The sequence below is a fragment of the Mytilus californianus genome, unplaced genomic scaffold (assembly GCF_021869535.1).
Source record: "Mytilus californianus isolate M0D057914Y unplaced genomic scaffold, xbMytCali1.0.p SCAF_6, whole genome shotgun sequence".
NCBI lineage: Eukaryota > Metazoa > Mollusca > Bivalvia > Mytilida > Mytilidae > Mytilus > Mytilus californianus.
In genome coordinates, this window is record NW_026262712.1 from 7733398 (window position 1) to 7742009 (window position 8612).

An 8612-nucleotide genomic window follows, 5' to 3' on the forward strand; every position below is an offset into this window, starting at 1 on the left:
CTAATGGGGACCAACTGTGCACCACTTATTGCGGAACTGTTTCGGTATTGTTATGAGTTACAACTTATGACTAAAATCAGCAAAGACCCATCGAAAAAACATCTGCTAATCAAATTAAATAACACTTTTAAATATTTGGATAATATATTGGCTGTCAATAATGACGACTTCAGTATGTACACTAAAGATATTTATCCTGCTGAACTGACTTTAAAGAAAGCTAACAATGAACACTGCCCTTTCTTGAATCTTGATATCTAAATTTTTAACGGGAAGCTTAATACCAAAATTAATGATGAAAGAGATGATTTTTCCTTTCCTATTTATAAATTATTCATTTTAGATGGTGTCGTTCCCTTGTCATCATATGGTGTTTATATATCTCAACTTGTTCGATTCGCTCGTGTATGTAACAACGTATTTGATTTTAACGAAACAATCTCTGTATTACTGAAAAATTATTGCACCAGGGTTTTCGATATCAGAAACTAGTCAAAACATTTTCTAAATTAAATCATCAATACAAGGACATTAACATGCAGTCATTTTATACGTTCAGGTATTTCACATCCAATCTGTTATGGTAATATTCTTTACAAAGCACAAAAATGTCGGCATTCAACTCAAAAGCTTACCAAACCTTTCAACAGACTTATTCAGAAGGGATATAGTTACGATACTGTTTTCAGGTCATTGAAAATGGCATATGTTGGTATTAATATTGATTCACTGATAGGGTCTTTGCATCGGAAATAAACAAATTTAATTGTTCTAAAACCAGTTGTTGACATGATACGGGTTATGTTCTTCTCATATATTTTATGATGGTATGATACTTAACTCCTTACGGGAGGGATGTTGCTTGATTTTCATATGATGAAGACATAATCTTTCAATCAGTTTAATTTAAGTCTGGAGCTGGCATGTCAGTAACTACTAGGAGTCCTTTGTTCATTTATGTATCATTGTCACTTGCTAAGTTTCTTTTGTTACCTATTCTGACATCGGACTCGGACTTCTTTTAAATTGAGTTTTACTGTGCTTATTGCTGTGTGTTTGTTTATATTACATTGGCTAGGGGTACAGGGGGAGGGTTGAGATCTCACAAAACATGTTTAACTACGCCGCATGTTTGCGCCTGTCCCAAATCAGGATCCTCTGGCCTTTGTTAGTCTTGTATGTTTTTTTAATTTTAGTTCATTTATATGTTTTGGAGTTTAGTATGTCGTCCATTTTCACTGAACTAGTACACATTTTTATTTAGAGGGTCAGCTGAAGCCCGCCTCCGGGTGCGGGAGTTTCTCACTGTGTTGAAGACCCATTGCTGGCCTTCGGTTGTTTTCTGCTCTTTGGTCGGGTTGTTGTCTCTTTGACATATTCCCCATTTCCATTCTCAATTTGATGAACAAAGTTTTGTGCTTGCAGTTTGAACTTAAGAGAGAATCATGAAGTAGCATATCCAAATTACATATATTTATAACCTAAAAATATTTAAGAGTAGATAAATCTGAATTTTTTTCTGAGAAGTCCTTTTTTCACAATATTGATAAGTTCTTTTGAATTGTAATGTTTTATTTTTTTAAGGTTAAATTTACCTCAACCTTTATAGTTTTGTAAGCTTAGAAGTTTTGATATAAAAAATTATGCGTGAGTTTTAAAAAAAAAGTGTTCAACTTGTGAAGCAATCGTTGAATATGTTAAGATGAAAGCACCATTTATAAGCAATAAGATTGAATTGTTCAGACATTATTCTGTTTCCATGTTTATGTTACTAAACTTCTCATTTCGATATCACTGATAACAGTGATGACAAATAGACTGCAAAGTTTTTCGTGAGATCATGTATAATGTCCTGATATATTTTTTCTAATATGTCCTTTTGTAGTACAAATTAAGTGGATGGCTTACACGTTTATTGATGGTAAATATAATAGAAAGGCACATGATATTGGGTATCCATCCATGACACAATGTCCACATTTACATAAACATAAGTATACACAAATCTGAATATAAATATCAAATCTTAAAATGAAGAAAAATGTCAACTGTCACATTTTAGGCAACATTTTATCAACTATACCTAATGACCTCCTACCTTTATCCATGCAATAAACAGGTGTTGTTGTAAAGTTAACGATAGTCCGCTTTTCAGATAAATCGAAAGTAGACTTAAATATTCCTATATCCCGTTCAACTATATACATCCACCTAAAAAACAAATCAAAGTTTGACAACTTAAGGATGTACTTAGGTGAAATTAAATAAATCAAAAATCTAAAATTGATACTATAAGCCGGAAATAATATTAAAATATGGCGGAAAAAGGCGGCCTCTGACTTTTACCTTATATTTGCATTGGTATTATTTGGGTCCCAAATCAAAAGAAAGAAAATCAAGAATCTTCTAAAATTTTGGTAAATGACTTTTTTATGAGCAATTAAGTCTTATATGAAAACATAAATGGGTGTTATGGGGCAAAATATTTTACATTGTATTGTATGGAAAAACACCAAGGAGTCCGAACATTTCAAACGAATTCCAAAACCTCACCTAAGTACATTCTTAAAGAAATTAAACTTCAAGTTCAGTTTGTATTTGAGTATGCATGTGTTGTAATATTATTTATAAACAATTAAGATAGAGGCGGTCGATACTACTCGAGGATTAAGATGGAAAACAAACATTTGATGACACCTTAAATTGGTTACATTATATATTGTGTGACTATAAACCGATAGATACATGTAGGTTCTACATAGTGAATCGACTGGGGAAAAGGATGTATATCTAACAAAAAAAACTTTAAACGATTACACTGGTGTACTGGAAGGAATTAACATTTAGCAATGAAACAACTTCTGACCTTAAAGGTAGATGTTACAATGCCTCATTGTCAAAAAAAATACGTCCCCTTAAAGACACATTGTATTTAACATGCAAATCAAGCATGACGAGTTTGCTAGTTTACATATTCCGAACAAGAAAACAGAGGCCTAATCTAACCTAATTTTGCATGAATGATACTACCAAATATAAGTCATCATGACTATGTTTTCAGTCTACCCTTGATTTAAATAAATATTTATACTATACATATGATAAGACATTCTGGTCATTTAAAATGTTTAAGGGCATTAACTTTATTGGTGATGCTTAAATTTAAACAACGGTTATATGATTAAGAGAAGAAATGGAATGTACATAATTGGTAAAATTATAAATAAAATAAATGAGAACAAAAGTATATGTCTGATGGGAACCAAATAAAGGACACTGCATGACTTATGTTGATATATATATATCAAGGCATTTTTTAAAGAGACAAATTCGTAATGATGTTTTCCTTTATTTTATTTTTTTTATTTTTTTTCTTTCATATTCAAGAAATTGAAAGGGCCAAATAAAACATGTATAAGATGTGCATGTACTACCAATAAGAACGGACAGACTTTTATCGGTTTAACATCTCAAGGTAGGTCACGATATTTTGATCGAAAAGTCCCCCTTTAGTAGGCGAAACGCGCGGCTGGCGTACAAAAATTCAATCTTCAGGTTCCACAGTGATTATGGAGCTTGGTTTTGACAAAAAAGCGCGACAAGTGTGCTAACTTGAATAACTAAAATAATGACTCAATCTTGGGGAAAAAAAGGAGACCAATAGTCGGACTTTTATAAACAAAAGGAATGTCCTTGTTTCACAATACCTCAATTTTTTGCCAAGGCAGGAACAATTTAAGATATCAACCTCCTTATATATAGTAAATGTTTTGGAGAAATCAATGTTGGTGTTGCATTATATTTATGACAAACACTTGAAAAAGAAAGTATTTGTTTGAAACAGATCGTACTGCATGCCAATGACATGTCTTAGTTATCCTATTGTATCGGTCAGGGCATCAGTCGAGTATGTAACATAGGTTCATGTTTACTCCCTGTATTCATATATTGTATCGACTAAGTACAAATGTTCTGTTGTGCAAACTCAAACTGATACGGTCCTTCGTTATAATGTAAAGCAGTAAAGTTTGACTATATCAGCTGGAAATACAAATTAATATCTATAGAAAACTGTATTCACAAAATCGAAAATAAAAAAATGACAAAACCAATAAAAGAAACCTTTTATCGTAGAAAAGGGCTATTTCTTTTATAACAAGGAAAAAATTCAAAAAAATCACATTAAAAGGAAACCAAAATGACAATTGGATACTTGAAACGTTGATAACGACAAATTTAAATCGACAATATACTAGACATGACTAGCAGTGCCACATATAGTAAGTATTACATTATTAAAGTAGACCAACAGTGTTGATAATCAATATAACAAAATAATACTATTAGCGAAACCTATTCTACTACTACAGATGCGCTTTCGAAGTAATGTCAGTTCGATAATGAAAGGGGCTATAATGATAAGAAAATACATGACTAATACATATGTCTAAGAATTATTCATAACTTAACAATGATAGTTGACACGGTAAAATATAATGTGCGAAGAAGCGCTAATAGTGATCTTTGGATCTATTGCATTTCATCAATCGATTTCACTTCTTTTTGATAACATGTTCATTCGATACATAATAGAACTCATGTAAAGCTAAATGTTCATGACATAGAGCCAAAAAGATATATTGAAATTTCTTGCATAACAGTGTCATTGTGACATCACAGTAAAAAAGGCCTGCTATCAGGCGATTTATGTTTCTGTTTTGACTTAAAACCCAGTAGCAATGGTATCATTCATTACATTTGAAGGATACCGAAAATCAGACATTAATTCAAACATTATCAGTACTTCGGGAGGGTTGTTGTGCCAACATTGACGGGAAATATAACTTTTCTCGTTACCAGTGGTCATGTATATCCTTCTAAAATGCATTGCAAGATTCGATGAAATGAATATATACATACATTCACTTGTAATGTATTTACTATATGAAAATGCATTGGTCAGGTAGATATATTCCAATTCTAGTTACCTGCTAAAATGAACAAAATGAACGCAGCATATTTAACACGGTTAAGATATTCTGTAACTATCATCAATACTTTGTCATTGATTTGCAAGTTTGAAGCTTAACTAGGAGTATATACCTCAGCCGTGTTTGCAAAATAAATAACTTTGAACTATAAACTCAACACAGACTTCTTAAAAGGGGCATGTATATCTGTGTATGTTAATCAATAATACATAATGCACATGTATACTATTATAGTGACAAACATGTTTGCAAGGGAACAACTCAACCCTTACCCTAGACCTCAGCTAAACTCAAAACAAAGCTAATCATACGAACAAACTGTAGACCTCAGTTGAAAAAAAGACTTGACTCATTATTTTGACAGACAGCAAAACATAACTAACTTCAGGACTTCAAAATACAAATCTAAGAGTACTAGCAGTCAAATTATAACTTATACACAAATTGTGTTTTCCAAACTTTAAAAATAGTCCTAACACATCCACTGTATATAGAATGTAAAGACGGTGTAACTTGTCTGAGAAAACATCCCCTTGATTGTATCACAGTGCTTAATTCAGCACAGTTTAGATATGTTTGTTCTTATATCAATGTTCATTTTGTTCGACAGACAATGTATCATTGCCAATTATGTTTTAAGAATTCCGGTTTGATAGTTTGAACAACTATTATTCTAAAATATTGAAATGGGTATGTTAATCAATAACATTTCATATTATGATGAAGGTCTTCGATAAAAGTTTACTCAGAAATAGGAAAAACACTTGATCTATAGACCTTTTGAAATGAGGTCATGGTCAGTTGCAAACACTTATACGTTTCCACAATTCTATGAAACATCAGTCCAACTACAAACGCAAAGAACAATTGAATAAAAAATGAAATATAACGCGCTCTTATAATATATACCCATTATTAAAAGGAGAAGTAAATGTGTGTAACTGTAACTAATGCAAGTATTATTAAAAAAAAGAAACGTTTTGTAACTGGATGCATTAATTAATATCATTTATCATTGTTAATCTGCAATTTTATAATATAACAATTTAGCTCCTGATAAACAGTTCTTTTGTTTACACTATTGCCCATTAAATCTATCTGCAATGTTAAACAGCAGGAGTTATACAATTGATATGATATTGGTGACTGTTAAACCTAATGTTCGTAACTGATATAAAACGCATATACTGTTTTGTCTGTAACTGTTAAAGTTCGTGGAAGGTGGAAGTTTTATATGTATTACTGTTTATCAGTATAAACCATTTCTTTTATGAAACCTCTTTACAAGTAGAACGTTCTAATAATAAATTGTAAATTCATTGAAGTAAATGAATTTCAAAGTATTTTTACGAATTTGTTTGTGTTCTTAGTATTGATCTAATAAGTCAAACTCTTACTAACACTTTGCTATGGTATGGGGTTTCAGTCATGTAAATGTTAATGGAGGAGTTAGGATTTAACAAAATATTACACCCAACCACATTATATATGTGTCTGTCCGCACGACAGAAGCCCGAAATCTAGTGATTGTCTTTGTTTGGTGTCTTTCATTGTTGATTTCTGTTGATAGTTGCAGTGTTAATTATTTATTAAACGTTTGTTCAGGATTATGTTTATTTTCTTGAGTATAACAAAAACAATGAAAATAAGGCTCGTTGTCATATCATTTTTAGATGGCCATATGGGGACACCTGTAAAGTTCCATTGTGTGTCATTTGATCATTAACAATCATCCAAATGTTAATATCATCGCATTGGATCTATTTCTATTTGTCGTTGTAACAAGCATACACGTATGTCATCTTTCGATCATTGAAACTCGAATTATTATAATGTTCAGTAGTTGTCGTTTGTTGATGTGGTTCTTAAGTGTTTCTCGTTTCTCGTTTTTTATGTAGATTAGACCGTAGGTTTTCCCGTTTGAATAGTTTTACACTAGTAATTTTTGGGGCCCTTTATAGCTAGCTGTTCAGTGTGAGCCAAGGCTCCTTGTTGAAGACCGTACTTTGACCTATAATGGTTTACTTTTATAAATTGTGACTTGGATGGACAGTTGTCTCATTGGCACTCACACCACATCTTCTTATATCTATATAATATTTGTTTAACGATTACAGATAAGAATTATATTAAAATTGAGCTAGGCAAGTATTATCTGTAAAGGTTGTTTGATTCCTGTTCAGTAGCAGTCGTCACAAATTAGATATGGTCCATATATTTCAATGACAGCTTTCGAAAAGAAATGAAAATTTATCGGGGAGGCAATTTTTTTCTGATTGTTTGGTGTCATAGCACGAAATATAATGCTTTAACCACTCACACATATAGTTAGGAATACATAATGATATTGTTTTCTGGAGTAAGACCTGACTGATAAAACAGCTGTAAATTTGGTTTAGAACAATTCGACATACTTGCTCCATTCCTAGAAAACATAAAACTTAATACCTGTTTGTAAGATCAATTCGTATCACAAAAGGACTATTTAAACTTGATAACACGGTCACATTGCTTCCGTCTAGATTGCATCTTGAAAGTTTCTGTGCATCATAATCAACCCAGTAGAGATGATCATTGGTTGAATCAACAGCTATTCCTGATGGATATGATAATGATTTGATAACTGTCTATGTTATGTTCTTTGACGGATATTCAAATCTATATGAATCATAAAAAGTTATTTACATTAAATAGATTCATTAATTATACTGGTCTTGTATTTAATACTAAAAACTCTCCACTGTCTGGTTCATATTGCACACACACACACACACACACACACTATACTGAATTCGTTACATCATGATAGTGGAATAGTGTGAATGATATGCAATGACAAATCTATGTTTTTTTTTAAACAAATACCTTGACATTGTGCCACTAATTTGAACGATTGTTTAAACATATATTTATCAACATTTCAATGTAGGCTGCACATCATAGAGAAGAAAATTTCCAGTTCTAGTAAAACTGATAGATTATAAGCTTGTAGAGTCTAATTTTCCCATTGTTATCCTTTTTCTCAAAATCCACGTAATTAAGTAATACTTCATTTCAAACTTATTTAAAACTATTAAATTAAGTTGTCAAATTTCAAGGCAAAGTTTAAAAGTTGATGATGTTTTAGGAAAATATGTTTTATTTGGATCTGCAAGGACTACATACAAAACAGATTGCAAAATTCCACATATTTTGAGAAAATGCATGTTCTCTTTATTATTATTATTATCATTATTATTTTTATTAGTAGTAGTTGTAATAGTAGTAGTAATAGTAGTAGTATTTTTTTTTATTATTAGGTCTTTCTACTTTTCTGCAGAAAGACCTTTTGGTTTTTTTCTGATTATTAGGTCTTTCCACTTTTCTGTGGAAAAACCTATTGTTTTTGTGCTGATTATTATTATTATTATTTTTCTTCTTCCGCTAAACCCTTTTCTTGTGGAATAAAGTTGTTTTGCACGAAGTCGCTTAGATATTTTGGATATTATATCGAACACTTAGTGTGCTTTTAATACTTATCTCGTTAAGGCGAAGACTTTTCTTGTAAGAGTTATCTCCCCAAACACTGTTCTTCTTGTTAGCGTAACCAAAAAAAAAGATAACGACAAAATTCTTTTTTAT